General features: G+C 49.0%; 1 long non-coding RNA gene across 2 annotated transcripts; it reads left to right on the top strand.

Annotated features, from left to right (window-relative positions):
* The first annotated feature begins 622 nt into the window (after positions 1-622).
* Positions 623-14,600, top strand: LOC114790091 (uncharacterized). 2 transcript variants are annotated; one of them, XR_003749762.1, is made up of 3 exons: positions 623-879; positions 6,346-6,389; positions 14,111-14,600. It is a non-coding gene; the product is annotated as an uncharacterized LOC114790091 (long non-coding RNA). The 2 variants fall into 2 exon arrangements; XR_003749763.1 differs by lacking the exon at positions 14,111-14,600 and adding an exon at positions 12,770-12,971.
* The last annotated feature ends 372 nt before the right edge of the window (positions 14,601-14,972 follow it).

Below are 14,972 nucleotides of genomic sequence, written 5' to 3'. Positions count from 1 at the left end.
CCCCTCTCGTCCCTCTCGTCCCTGTCTCGGCCCAGTCTGGGTCAGGCCCCCCTCCTCAGCCTGTTGCTGATTGTGTGCGGCGCTCAGAAAAAAGAAAGAAGCTCACAATTAGGCACAGATGGCCCGGCCTGGCTGCCCTGCGAGTCGAGAGTAACTGTTTCTCCTGGTGTGTGTGTGTGTGTGTGTGTGTGTGTGTGTGTGTGTGTGTGGGGCTGCTCATCACACTCTCAGATTATGCAAATGGATTAAATTTTACTACTATTAGGTTGTAAAAGGCCCAGGGGCAGGAACAAGGTCCGATCTCGCCGCCTGACCTCGGTAGTGGATTAGTGTTGGTTTTATCCCCATTTATTACGGTTGTTGTCATTATTGTGCAGTTTTCTGGGATGGCGGAGCCAGTGCGACTGTTTGTACTGCTAATCTCTTAATAATCACTTTACACATATTTAATAACCGATAACGTGCACTGTGCCCACGGGTCACTTTTTTATGTCATCTAATCATTCGGGGGTTTGACATAAACAGCCAGGAAGATTCTAACATTTCCTTCTAATAATTATCATTATTTTCTAAGTTTCGCTCGCAGTGTGACGTCACGCCAGTTCCTTGAAGTGAAGCGGAATAAAACGCAGGGAAGAGAGAGAGAGAGACTCCTTCAATCTGCGGCTCCTAACACACACACACACAGAGATACACACACACACACACACACACACACACACGCCCGCACACACACACACACACACACGGACACGGAGAGCCGCTCACACCGAGACTCGATTACTGCCCGATCCCTTCTTCTTCTTCTTCTTCTTCTTCTTCGCTTCTTCATCCTCCGGGCGGCCACGGACAACTTCGAGCGACGGAACACGAACTGCGGTGAGTCGCCCTGACCCGCGATTCGGTTCTTTTCTCTCCGCCGAACCTCCGAACTTGGGAACAAACAAGCGCGGAAAGAAGCGAGTAAAAGCGGGTAAAACTCCGACCCAGCGCGTCCTGTTTATTAGCGACCTTTCTAATTGTATTATCGGTATTATTATTATTAATTCGCAGCGCGTCTCCAGCTCCGGACGGAGCGGCGCGGCGCCGCGGACTTTCTGCGCCTTTCTCCCCGGATCCCGCTTCCTGAAAGCGGACAAGATGAATGGAACCCCCCTTTGTGTGTTTATTTCGCCAGATCCTCCATTTTTACCGCCGGCCGCTCGCCATCTTGGCTCAACTCGCCGCCCGTCACGGGAAGTAACGCGTTTCGAACACAAAGTTCGGAATCGTCGGGAGCGGAGGCGGTGACGTCATGGGGGAAGTTTCTCTTTTTTTTGGGCCGAAACGTTCCGTTTTATTCGGTGAACGACGCGTCGGGAGCGCCTTATAACGCGTCGTCAGAGCCCCTTTTTCAACACGCTGCACCTCCTGCCGACCCGGGTTCGGGGTTCAGGGTTCCTGCACTTGTTGAATGAATCCTTGAACTGTAAACGAGTAAAAATGTTGGGGCCCTTGGGGGCCCGGGGCCCCTGTGACTCGAGTCCCTCCGTCTGTCTGTGATGCAGCTCCTTCTCTCTCCTTCAGGCTGGAAATCCGCTCCACCATCGCGCCGTAAGTTGGAATCTCATTTCCAAGTGTCAGGGCGTGACGGCGGCTGTTGTTCTAGCAGAATGGCGCTGATGGAGATGCAAATGTCGTCCGCCTCGTCTCTCCTTTGTGTGGATGTGGAGCCTGGAGAGCACGGGAGCAGATGTTTAGAAGAACATCTTCTGGGGACGCCTCCGCCCACTCTGACAGCTGCTCGGTTTGGTGGCGCCGTGAATGGAGACGGGCCGGTGTGCCCGCCGGTACCGTGGCCTTTGTCGGCCTGCTTTTCTTGTGCGATGAGAGAGGGCGAATGTGTCGGGGCTTGTCTGCAGCTCCGGGTTTGAAGTGAGCGTGCGGAGTTCTCTGTCAGGCCACGGATGTCTGTTTCCGTGCCAGCTGAGGGTTCGAGCCGCTGCTCTGTGTCCTGTCAGAGCAGGATGTTGTTCTCCTACCGCGAGAAAGGAAGAAAAAAAACACGGCGGCACAAAGGAACAGATTGAGGTGCCGGTTTGTGCAAAGTTGCAGAAAGCGGGTGCAGGCGGGTAAAGCTGATTAGGACAAATTAGGCTGGAAGAGTTGGGGAGCAGAGGGAGATCCGTGCTGGGGAAGCCTAGGACAGGTTTAAGACAGACAGAAGCCAGGTTTAATCTCCTGCTCCTCCCAGTCGAGTAATCGCTGGAGAACTGGAACGCCGGTGTCGGGACACCACTTGCTGGGATAAGTACGGGCCACTGCAGGGTGTTTGTCGCGTTATAAGACATTCTGGTCGGTGATTTTAGGCCCGTCCTGGTGAATCCTGGGACTGGTTTAACACAGACAGAAGCCAGGTTTAATCTCCTGCTCCTCCCAGTCGAGTAATCGCTGGAGAAGTGGAACGCCGGTGTCGGGACACCACTTGCTGGGATAAGTACGGGCCACTGCAGGGTGTTTGTCGTGTTATAAGACATTCTGGTCGGTGATTTTAGGCCTGTCCTGGTGAATCCTGGGACGGGTTTAATCTCCTGCTCCTCCCAGTCGAATAATCGCTGGAGGACCGTAACGTCAGTGTCGGGACGCCACTTGCTGGGATAAGTACGGGCCACTGCAGGGTGTTTGTAGTGTTATAAGACATTCTGGTCGGTGATTTTAGGCCCGTCCTGGTGAATCCTGGGACGGGTTTAATCTCCTGCTCCTCCCAGTCGAGTAATCGCTGGAGAAGTGGAACGCCGGTGTCGGGACACCACTTGCTGGGATAAGTACGGGCCACTGCAGGGTGTTTGTCGTGTTATAAGACATTCTGGTCAGTGATTTTAGGCCCGTCCTGGTGAATCCTGGGACGGGTTTAATCTCCTGCTCCTCCCAGTCGAGTAATCGCTGGAGGACCGGAACACCGGTGTCGGGACGCCAGTTTCGGATAAGTACGGGCCACTGCAGGGTGCTTGTCGCGTTATAAGACGTTCTGGTCGGTGAATTTAGGCCCGTCCTGGTGACCAGTTGAATTAAAGCCGCTCTGGTAGCGGCTGTGATTACTTTATGGGGGAAATGGAGGAGAAGCGGAAGAGATGGATGAGATAGAATGAGCTGTCAGCCATACCTACAGGCTGGTTGGTAAAAGTTAGTTTTCCGGGGCTGTGTGGGTAGTTAGTTCCTCCTCTCCTTCCTGTTTCTGTAAAAGGAGACGATATAAAGGCTGGTCAGTGTGAAGAAGGTGAAAGGTGAAAGTGTTGGGTTATTGTGTGTGGGTTTAACAGGTGATCATGTGACGCAACATCGGATCTCAGCGTCTGTCTTTTTAAACAGGAACATCTCGTATATACGACTAGACCAGCTCCGCCCACCTGCTATCAGAACCAGTCTGCGGAGATGAAAGTCCAGTGTCTTGTGGGAGAATCGTAGCCGCACTTTTCCAGCGCGCCGCGACGTCTCGCTCCTCTCGCCTTTTTCTTCTGCTTGTGGTCCAGTTTTGCGCCCTTTTTGCGGTGTGTCTCCAGTCTGGACCTGGTGAACATGGAAGGTGCGCGGTGAGAGGCGGGTCACGGCGACCCCGCCCCCCAGCGTTCACCTCCACGTCTCCCCAGGGCTCCTGTTCATCGGATGTGAGAATTTCCCCGATGAAACTCGTGGACTGAGAGGCGGCTGCTGGTTTGGTTGTGGGCAAGGTGAAAAGGTCAGACCCCGCTGACTCCGCCCACCCGACGCCGCTGTAATAAGGTGCTGGGGTTTTGTGGTGTGTGTGTTTGTTGTCCAGGCTGGTTTCCTGGATGGTCAGCTGCTGATGTTGAGGATGGAAGTCTGAGTGGAACGTTGCTTGTGTTCTGCCGATGGACGTCCCTCGGAGGGACTCTTCCCTGCGAGGGACGTTGTTGTTCTTTCTCGCTCGGGGTCGAAGTTATTGGGCTGATGGGTCCGAGGAATGACGATCTGGTGAGCGTTCAGAGAGGAGAGACAGCTGGAAGTGGGAGGAGCCGCGCGTGGAAAACACACACACACACACACACACACACACACACACACTCTCTGCTTCCTCTCTGAGACCCTGCACAGCTTCCATTTCTGTATTGATCCTCCCTCCGGCGGAGGAGAAGACATTTTTAAATATTTCATCGTCTGATAAATGGTGTTATAGTGTGTTCAGGATGTGCCGTGTGTTTATACAGACCGACACACTCACACACACACACACACACACTCACACATACACCGTATTGGCTTCACTTTAAATAGCCCAGTTCCTGTAGGGACCCAGATATTTGAACCCCGGTTTGTGTTTGCATGGTTTCTCTGGATTCCTTCAGGTTATGAGTGGGAGGAGATAAAATGTTCAAATATCGTACTGGAGACGTAACCCCGCTGGTGTAAACACGCGCACACACGCACAGTAAACAAATCTCTATTGGATTATGGCCCGTGCGAACGAGCTCGTTTTAGCTGCGTGGTTTAAAAAAAGGATCCCCGGATTGGGAGGGCGGATTTAATCCGGTAATCCGGCCAGCGTGGAGGTGTGTGTGTCGGGAGCGGGCAGGACTGATCCAGCAGATGCCCGCCGGATCTGGAAATCAGAGTCGTGGGCTTTTAATGGAGACGCGAGTAGAAGGTGAAGTTGTGAAAAATGGCCGTTATCCACGCGTGTTCATCACGGGGTGATGCATGATGAGTAAACAAGCGTGAGGAGCAGAAAAGGAGAAGCACCAACGGTCTCTACCCCCACCCTCTCTCTCTCTCTCTCTCTTGCCCCTCTCTGCCTCGGTCTCTCCCTCTCTCGCCCCGTTCAGAGACGACTGTGACTGGCAGCGTCTGTGCTTCTTATTGTCTGTTGTTTAAATGGAGCCCTGTGAGCGTCAGCTGTAACCTGAGACAGCTCTGTGCTGGGAGTGTGTGTGAGTGTGTGTGTGTGGTGGTGTGTGTGTGTGTGTGTGTGTGTGTGTGTGCGTGTGAGTGTGTCAGGAGAGAAGACTGTGCCCTGAAGCGAGGGAAGAGCCCCTGTCCTCCTGTGTGTGAGTGACTGTGTGATTATCTTTGTATTGAGTGTCTTGTGTTGAGACCAAGTGAGACACACACACCACACACACACACACACACACACACCACGCACATACACACCACGCACACACTCACATGCTAGTTTGTAAAAAGTCTAATAGCTAAAGTAATGATTTAATACATTTAATTTGATTTAATCTAAACATAGCGGGCTAATTTAAGCGTGGGGGCGGGGCAGTCAGAGGCTCCGCCCCGCGTGGCTGTATATGATGGCCTGGAATGTCTGTGTGTGTGAGTCGGTGATGGTGAATGATGCTGTGTATTGGGCGGGGTGTGTGTGTGAGCGTGAGAGACAGCTGTGTCGGCTGCAGGGTTGACCTTCACGCGCTGGAATCTCGAGGCCTGTTTGATTATCGTGATATCCGCCCCTGCGCCAGGGCTTTGATCTGCCGAGCTGATCTCGGATCAGTTTTTAGCGCCTGACTTCGTCTCCGTCCCTCTGTTCCTGCCCTCCTCCTCCTCTATACGGTGTTCATTTTAAACCTTCCTGCGTTCCCTCGTTACTCTGTTACTAGGCGAGTGACTGATGAGCCTGGAGAGGAGGAAGAGGAACCGCCTCCTCCTCCTGTCAGATGTTGTTAATTGGATGGAGTCCATCATGGGGGAAGTGGACGTCTGCGTCCCCTTCTCTCGCTCGCAGGCATGTTACCTAAAGCAGATGCGTGTTTACTGAATGGAATGAGCGTTCTCTCCGACTCGAGTAAAAGACGGAGAAGGACGGGTGGACGGTGCCTCGTCGTTTCCTGTGTGTCATCGTTGATTCTCGGGGAGATAAATTGTCGGGACTTGCCTCAGAAAAATGTCTGCGGCTTCCTTCCAGAGGAATCCACCAGGCCGCCTGCTTTCTGGACACTTATTATCTCCACATCCGCTCGGCCACCGCACACCACGATAACGCAGGCCTGTAATGGCCGCCAGCCCCGCCCCCGTCCTGCCCTCGTCCAGGCCCAGATGGAGATGTTTAGGTGGTCCCTGTCGGGTCCTCTGTAGCTGTGCGTGTGTTTGTACGGGTAAAGTATCTGGGTTTTATTGCGGTGTTACGTGGCAGAGGCCATGGGAAAAGTGGAAATGGCTGGTTCGCGGGATGCGTGTCTGGAAAAGCGCCCCACACACCCTGAGCCTCACCGTCCGCCTTTCATTCCGACAGGTTTAGCAGGAAAGGAGAGACGTGGAATCTGCGTGTGTGTGTTTGCTCAGCGAGTGTCGGATCGTTTTACCTGAGCGATTAAACTCCTCCCCCTGCTGTCCTCCCCACAGGTGTCGGCGCGGTGATGTCACAGAGCTGAGGCCACTCCCACGCGGTGAGTATTCTGTTGCCGCAGCGACCGCCTCACCTGTCCCTGCTTGCCACCATTGGCCGGCGTGAGATGTCTTTGTGCCGTGCCGTTGTTGCGAGACCAGTTTTTGTAATTGTTTGTCATGGTTCCTGCAGAGTGTGTGTGTGTGTGTGTGTGTGTGTGTGTGTGTGTTTTTGTTTTGCGTAATTGGGAGCTGTAACTGAAAACAGCAGACTGTTGATTTAAACCTAATTCAATTTCACACGTACGGTGTGAGATCTTCCCAATTAAACCTAACAAGTTCTTTTGGAAGTGACATCGTTTGCATGACACACAATTCAGATTCTTTTTCCCTGTTCGCATTTCCGTAAATCCTTAATTTGGCAATTAATGCTCCTGTAATGTTAAAAAAGGGAGCGTATTAGAGCACCGCGTAACAGACAAATGAGCGTCTCCGTGCCGCTTGGAGGTGCAGGGCTCGGGGCTAATTGGGTTTGTCTCCGCGATCTGCGTCTCAGTGCGATTCAGGCAGGTTTAGATTCCCTGTCTGCACGCCCGGGTCCCTTAAAACGTTCCACTTACACCGAGTCCCTGTAGGAGGACAGGAAGGAGGCGCCACCATGGAAGCATCAGCTCGTATTTCACGAAATAAACGAATAATCCGCTGTAGCACCAGATTCGTACATTCCCAGGAATTAATAGATAGGAACTCTGTATGAACTTTTTGTTGAAGAAGATGAACTTTAAAGGTTCCATTACATGAAAATGGGACTTTGTCAGATGATTTACATTTACAGCATTTACCAGACGTCCTTATCCAGAGTGACCTACAGTCAGTAGTTACAGGGACAGTCCCCTTCTGGAGACACTCAGGGTTAAGTGTCTTGCTCAGGGACACGATGGTAGTAAGTGGGGTTTGAACCTGAGTCTTCTGGTTCACAGGCGAGTGTGTTACCCGCTAGGCTACTACCAGCCTTAAGTTTACATTAAGTTCCCCAGCCTGTCTATGGTCCTGCGGTGGCTAGAAATGGCGGTCGGTGTAAAGAGTGTTTTGGTCGTTCTGCTTCACCGTTCAGAGAGCGGCAGCTCAGAGGGACGGATCTGGAATTTGTCCCCTTATGACGTCATAAGGGGAAAGGTTATCTCCCGTTTCTCGTGCTTTTCCCACCCCTCCCCTAAAACATGATCTCCACCGACCGTCATGGCTTCCAAACGTGAGAAACATTGCAGTTGCTCGGTGATTGGATGTAAAAATGACAGTCAATATAGGCCGCACTCCTCCTCATCATGCCTGTTTTTGACATTTATATAAACAGTTTAAAAGGGGAGGAGCCTGTAAGCATGATAGCCAGCTTTCACACCATACACCCTGTCAATACATGTCCACAGGCGTGGCAGGGTGCAGCATCGGCCACCTTTGAAATCTGATTGGCCACCCCCACCAGTTTGTTAAATCAGAGTAAAATCAGTTTGTGACCACGCCCACTACCAACACCAACATGCAGGTTATCAGGCGCTTTAATTCCTAGTGAACGTGACCACACCCTCTACCGACACCAACATGCAGGTTATCAGGCGCTTTAATTCCTAGTGAACGTGACCACGCCCACTACCAACACCAACATGCAGGTTATCAGGCGCTTTAATTCCTAGTGAACGTGACCACGCCCACTACCAACACCAACATGCAGGTTATCAGGCGCTTTAATTCCTAGTGAACGTGACCACGCCCACTACCAACACCAACATGCAGGTTATCAGGCGCTTTAATTCCTAGTGAACGTGACCACACCCTCTACCGACACCAACATGCAGGTTATCAGGCGCTTTAATTCCTAGTGAACGTGACCACGCCCACTACCAACACCAACATGCAGGTTATCAGGCGCTTTAATTCCTAGTGAACGTGACCACGCCCACTACCAACATCAACATGCAGGTTATCAGGCACTTTAATTCCAGTCAACGTGACCACGCCCACTACCAACACCAACATGCAGGTTATCAGGTGCTTTAATTCCAGTGTTCTGATGTGGGATCATGAGTGAACAGGAAGTTACGATCCTGTGTTGTAACAAGTTTCTACTTCATGCGACCGAATCATCTGTGGACATCATGTTTGGGGACTGTGGGAGAATGTATTGTTCTCAGTGTTAAATTGTGAGTATTTTAAATGAATTTATCCGTTCATTCTGCTCTCTGCATGTCGGAATGATGCAGAATACAGAACCAGAGCCTGAGCTGCTTTTGAGATGATTCCTCATGCAGGGTGGGAAGAAGGAAAAAGCAACGAGCTGCTCAAATTCCCAGAGGGAATTCCCAGAGTTTGTGTTTGCTATAGAGAGCAGTGAAGGACCGGAAGAACGGCCTGGTAAAAAGTGGAGAAGAACAGAATTAACCGCAAGTCAGACATCAGAGCCTCGCCATCCGTGTTCCACGCGGGGGAACGTCTGAAAGGAGCTGGAAATTTAGGAAGTGGAACGGTTAATATAAGCGCCGTCCTGTCCACACCTCACTTGCGTAGCCGCAGGCGATAACTTCAGAGTTGTAATTGCTGTAATGGTGCTTTGCTTGAGACGCTGGCAGTTGTGGTTTCTGATGTCAGCATTTTAAAATGACAAAGTGCCACCCGTGACAGTCCTTTTCATGCCGTGTTTTTCATGTGCTTAAATAGTGCCCCGCCAATTTGTTCGTACATGCATTATTTATTAATTAGATTTTATGTTATCTTGCTCACAATTATTCGTTATTCGTTAGTAAAGTGTGTGTGTGTGATGGGTAATGGACGCCTCTCAGGGTTGTCCAGCACGGCGAGTGTCATTACATCAGCAGCTGAGCTGGAGAATGGCAGAGAGAGAGAGAGAGAGAGAGGGAGTGTGGGCGCCACAGAGCCAGAGAGGTGCCATTAAGCCGCCCCCATCCACACATACACAGACCTTGCCATTTCTTCACGTTTCTTCTTTTCTTAAATATTTATGTCCTCCAGCAGTTAACAGTGTGTGTGTGTGTGTGTGTGTGTGTGTTTGCACGCTCTGACAGATTGCTGCAACCGAGCCTCTGTGTGTAGTAAATATTACCGCTCCGGTGCCGACATGAGAAGGATAGAAAAGATTGAATGAAGAGGAGACTGGTGATGCACAGGAAAACAAGCAGAACGCTCCATGTGTAAAGAATCTTTTTCAGGGGGTTCATTATCCCCAGGTGTGTGTTCTCATTAGAGAACTATGTTGCACATTGTTTCGGGGTTTGGAGTGGAACCCATTTGAAAAAAGATCAGTGCTTTGAACTGTGTGTGTGTTTGTGTGTGTTGCTAAATGCAGGATATTTCTGTTCCTCAGCCAAGCTTTGAGCCAAAGGGAAGCAAGAGTGCTTATGCAGCCTCCATCTGCTTAGAGTGCCGTGTCTTTTAATGACAAATGCACCATCGCACTAGGGTGAGGGAGGGAGACACACACACACACACATGTCTCGAAGGTCAGGATCAGCAGGCGGTTGTCGGTGCGGCTCAGATTGTGTTGCGTCAGTCCAGCTACCCTGTGGAGACCCATCTCCCATCTACTGATGTTCAGTCCTGCTACTAGTGATTTATCTAATGAACTAGATTATTAGCGTCTTAACTAACGTCACTGTAATCCATCATTACCGAACTAGTGTCTTAACTAACGCTGTTGTAAACCAGCCCTACCAAACTAGCGTCTTAACTAACATTGCTGTAATCCATCATTACCGAACTAGTGGCTTAACTAACGTCACTGTAGACCAGCGCTACCGATCTAGCGTCTTAACTAACGTCGCTGTAAACCATCATTACCGAACTAGCGGCTTAACTAACGCTGTTGTAAACCAGCGCTACCGAACTAGCATCTTAATTAAGGGCGCTGTAAACTGCCGTTACCGAACTATCGTCTTAACTAACGTCGCTGTAAACCGGCCCTACCGAACTAGCGTCTTAACGAATGTCGCTGTAATCCGGCGTTACCTAACTAGCGTCTTAACTAACGTCACTGTAAACCGGTGCTACGAACTATCGTCTTACCTAACGTCGCTGTTAACCGGCGTTACCGAACTAGCATCTTAAATAACGTCGCTGTAAACCGGCGCTACGAACTATCGTCTTAACTAACGTCGCTGTAAACCGGCGTTACCGAACTAGCGTCTTAACTAACACTGTTGTAAACCAGCGCTACCGAACCACAGTTATAATAGTTTTGGATTTTTCATTAGTTTGTTTTTATTTCGTTTAGATTTTTTTTTTTCAAATTCAGTTAGTTTTAATTAGTTTTTAGAGGCAGATTTACTAGTTTTTATTAGTTTTGATATTTTGAAATTGCTTAGTTTAGTTTTTATTAGTTACAGTGCTAGTTTTAGTTTTTTTTTTTTTTTTGTAAATTAGGATATTTGTCAGGTGCATGAATCAAAATCACCAGAATAGCCTTATCCATCTTAGCTCCGATAAGGTTATTGACTCTTGCAGCTCCGGGTGTTTTTAATTTTGGTTCGAGTGAAGTGGTGAACTTTTTGAAGGTAATCGAGTCACACAGTTGTGTAGACATTCCAGTCTTAATAAACATATTTACCAACGCTTCTTCTCATTTGTGGTGTTCCTGCGTATTTACTAGCCAGCAGCTACTTGGTCCATTATGGATGCTGTAGTACCACGTTCCTTTCCCATGTTACCTGGCCTGGCTACCGCTTCTCTTTCGGGGGAGGGTGGGCGAGAGGCTAGCTTGTTCAGGTACTCTTGGTTCGCCTTTTTGTGTGAGCTTTTCAAATGGACTTTCAGATTCGTGGGTTTTTTCCCCTTGAGAAGTATTCCACATATTGTATCACCTGCTTCTACAACAAGGCACTTACTTTTATTTTTGCCACTGTCATAATCAAAGAAATCCCAAATAGGACTTTCTTCCGCTTTCTTCCAACTTTCGCTGCAGCCATCACGCTAGCCGGCGGCGTCACAGACCACGTGTTACCATACTGGTCAAAAACCTGGCTTAAAACTGGCAGCGTGAAGTAAATAGATTTTAATTCAACCCAAAAGGCTTATTACAAAGACGAAAAGGCTTATTACAAAGACTTTTTTGCTATAATATTAGTTCGTTTAAGTTCGTTTTGTATACACACAAAACAGTTTCAGTTAGTTTTCGTTTTTTTTTTAACTCTTTATTTCAGTTAACGAAAATGCTTTTTCAATTCTAGTTTTAGTTTTATCATTCGTTTTCGTTAACTATAATAACCTTGTACCGAACTAGCATCTTAACTAATGTCACTGTAAACCGGCGTTAACGAACTAGCATCTTAATTAACGTTGCTGTAATCCGGCGTTACCGAACTAGCGTCTTAACTAACGTCACTGTAAACCAGCGCTACGAACTATCGTCTTAACTAAAGTCACTGTAAACCGGCGTTAACGAACTAGCATCTTAATTAACGTCGCTGTAATCCAGCATTACCAAACTAGTGTCTTAACTAACGTCACTGTAAACCGGCGTTACCGAACTAGCGTCTTAATTAACGTCGCTGTAATCCGGCGTTACCGAACTAGGGTCTTAACTAATGTCACTGTAAACCGGCGCTACGAACTATCGTCTTAACTAACGTCACTGTAAACCGGCGCTACGAACTATCGTCTTAACTAACGTCACTGTAAACCGGCGCTACGAACTATCGTCTTAACTAACGTCACTGTAAACCGGCTTTAACGAACTAGCATCTTAATTAACGTCGCTGTAATCCGGCGTTACCGAACTAGGGTCTTAACTAATGTTACTGTAAACCGGCGTTACCGAACTAGCGTCTTAATTAACGTTGCTGTAATCCGGCGTTACCGAACTAGGGTCTTAACTAACGTTACTGTAAACCGGCGCTACGAACTAGCATCTTAACTAACGTCACTGAAAACCGGCGTTACCGAACTAGTCGTTGTAAACCACAAAACTATAACAAAAAATAATTACATTTACAGCGTTTACCAGACGCCCTTATCCAGAGTGACTTACAACCAGTAGTTACAGGGACAGTCCCCCCCTGGAGACACTCAGAGTTACGTGTCTTGCTCAGGGACACAATGGTAGTAAGTGGGGTTTGAACCTGGGTCTTCTGGTTCATAGGCGAGTGTGTTACCCACTAGGCTACTAGCACCCTGCTAGAAGTAGTAGGGTTACCAATTTTACAAGTGCCACAGTAAACCAGTTTTTTCATGTTGAGACTGTACTAATCAGTTGTTTTTTGCTGATCGGTCTCTCCCTCACTCAGTGACACTCCATCCTCTCTTGGGTGCGGAGGATAAACTGTGTACATGATGACATTTACACCACAGATCATGCAGAGAGTGAAGATGTGTGTGGGTGTCACTTTAATATCACCTCTCCTTCTTTCTCCTTTTGTTCTTTCTCTCCCTCTCTCAGGTATCTCTGTTGTCTGTGTGTGTGGTGTGTGGAGCAGCAGCAGCAGGTTATTTATGTCCGTACTGAAGGGCAGATGCAGTGAGGAGCTGCTGTGCTTTACTGGAGCAGTGGCCATGAATCAGTGGCCCACGCTCTGCTCTTCTAACGCACACACACAGACATGCATAGCTGCCTGCACACTGTGTGTGTGTGTGTGTGTGTGTGTGTGCGTGTGTTGGTCAGGATTAGTTGTTCAGGGACAGAGGGAGAGGGCTCTGCTGGGAGGGGTGGGGGCTAAAAGCTGTTGCTCAGAAACAGGGTTAAGTAGGTCCTGGTGTAGCCTCCATTTATCACACACACACACACACACACACACTCATCTCAGCATGACATGTCTACTCTCCACCCAACAACACACTTTGATGATGATCCTTGTTTATGTGTGTTTATCGTCTGTATGTGTAAGTGCCAGTAAAATTGACATGAGGACGTATAAATACACGAACGCACACCCCCTACCGTGGCAGGCTTTGTTTACGTGTGTTTTAATCAGGGCATTGTGGGAGTTGTAGTTTGGTGCTCACCGTTGTCCTGCCCAGTTTATGGGGAGCACTGATCTTCTGTGTGTGCCTCAGGGAGGCCATTACCATTTCCTCCAGCAGAAAGACAGAGGCCATTTTCCTAACAGCAGAGAAGGCTGCACCTCGGGGTTCAGAGGTCAGAGGTCAGCTGTGTGTGTTGTAGATGTGGGAGTATGGGGTCACGGTGCGTCTGTGAGAGAAGAAGTGTTTTCTGGTAGAGAGAATGTATCTGTGTGTTGTGGAAGGTTCTGTGTGTGTGAGAGGAATGTTGTGTGTGTGTGTGTGTGTGTGTGTGTGTGTGTGTTTTAGTGGAGTGCTGTGCCCCGCAGCTACAGTAATCACAGGTAAAATTCTGCTTCCACTTTAAAACGTCGGCTCTCATTTCAAACCCTCCCCTCCGGCTGCCTGCGCTGCTCGCAGGCTGCGCGAATCCCTCTGAGGCTCCCTTGAGTGTGTGTGTGTGTGTGTGCGTGCGTGCGTGTACACACCTGTGTGTGAATCTAATCTATCTGTTTGTGTCGCACACAACACTGGTGTGGGTGGGAGTGTGTCTGTGTGTAAATCTAATCTCCTGACTGTGTGTCCTTGTTTGTGCGAATCCTTTCACGTGTGTGTATGTGTGTGTGTCTCTGCATCTGTGTGTGTGTGTGTGTGAGAGAGAGGGCTTCTGTTCATCTCTGTTTCCCTACTTTGTGTGTGTGTGTGTGCCCCTGAGAGGCTGCTTGTGTGGGTGCGTGGCTAAAATGGCTTCAGTAATGACAGGATGTGCTGTGCTGTGCAGCAGAGGAGCACCTAGAGAGAGGAGGAGCAGGGAAGAAGCGAGGCAGGGAGGGTGTGAGATGGAGCGAGCGCATCCACGTCCACATCTACACCTTCAGCAGAGGTGACGTCAAGGTGAAAATGGCTCAATCTCGCTGCTGTCTGACTGACTGCCACCCTTTTTATTAATCACAACCAGGAAGATGATGACCACGCCCTCTCTCAGGTGTGTGTGTAAAGAGAGAGCGTGGAAAAGAGCTAATTTATTAAAGATTATGTTTTTATTTGTGTGGTTACAAGTGTACAGTTCAGGGTGAGTGTGTGTGTGTGTGTGTGTGTGTGTGCACGCCCCGTGCTCACCTGATGCAGCTAGATGGTGTTTAGTGAATAATGTGCGATCATTTCTCGCTAATAAATCTACTCCAAGTCAAGGAGAAACGCGGGATGGAAAGGTCGTGGAGGGGAGGAGGAGGGGAGGAATGATGAGGAGGAGAGGAGAAGAAAAAAAGAAACCGCGGGGATGAACAAACGATGCAGAGCACGCCTGACAGCGAGGGCCTGCTTTAATATGTATGTATTGCAGGTTGATGGCTGATTTCATTAGCAAATCTCATTGTTATGCATGAATTGTTCTCCTGCAGCAAAATGAATATTGTATTCACGCTGCCTGTATGTTTGGGGGGAAACGTTTGCATCTCCAGCCGCTGCCCGCAGGAAACCAGCACCCCCGTCCTCTCGTCTCTCCGTTAATCCCGTTTAGAGCGACACCGTCCACAACGGGAACTTTTTATAAAATCATATTTTTAATAATGATAGTATAAAATGATTAAAACCACCTCCTGCTTATTATGGGTTTAATTTCACCAACTCAGCAAATATAATTA

This window comes from Denticeps clupeoides, chromosome 5, assembly GCF_900700375.1.
Source record: "Denticeps clupeoides chromosome 5, fDenClu1.1, whole genome shotgun sequence".
In the NCBI taxonomy this organism is placed as follows: Eukaryota; Metazoa; Chordata; class Actinopteri; order Clupeiformes; family Denticipitidae; genus Denticeps; species Denticeps clupeoides.
The sequence above is the reverse complement of the archived record's forward strand: the minus strand, read 5'-3'. Positions and strand labels throughout refer to the sequence as shown.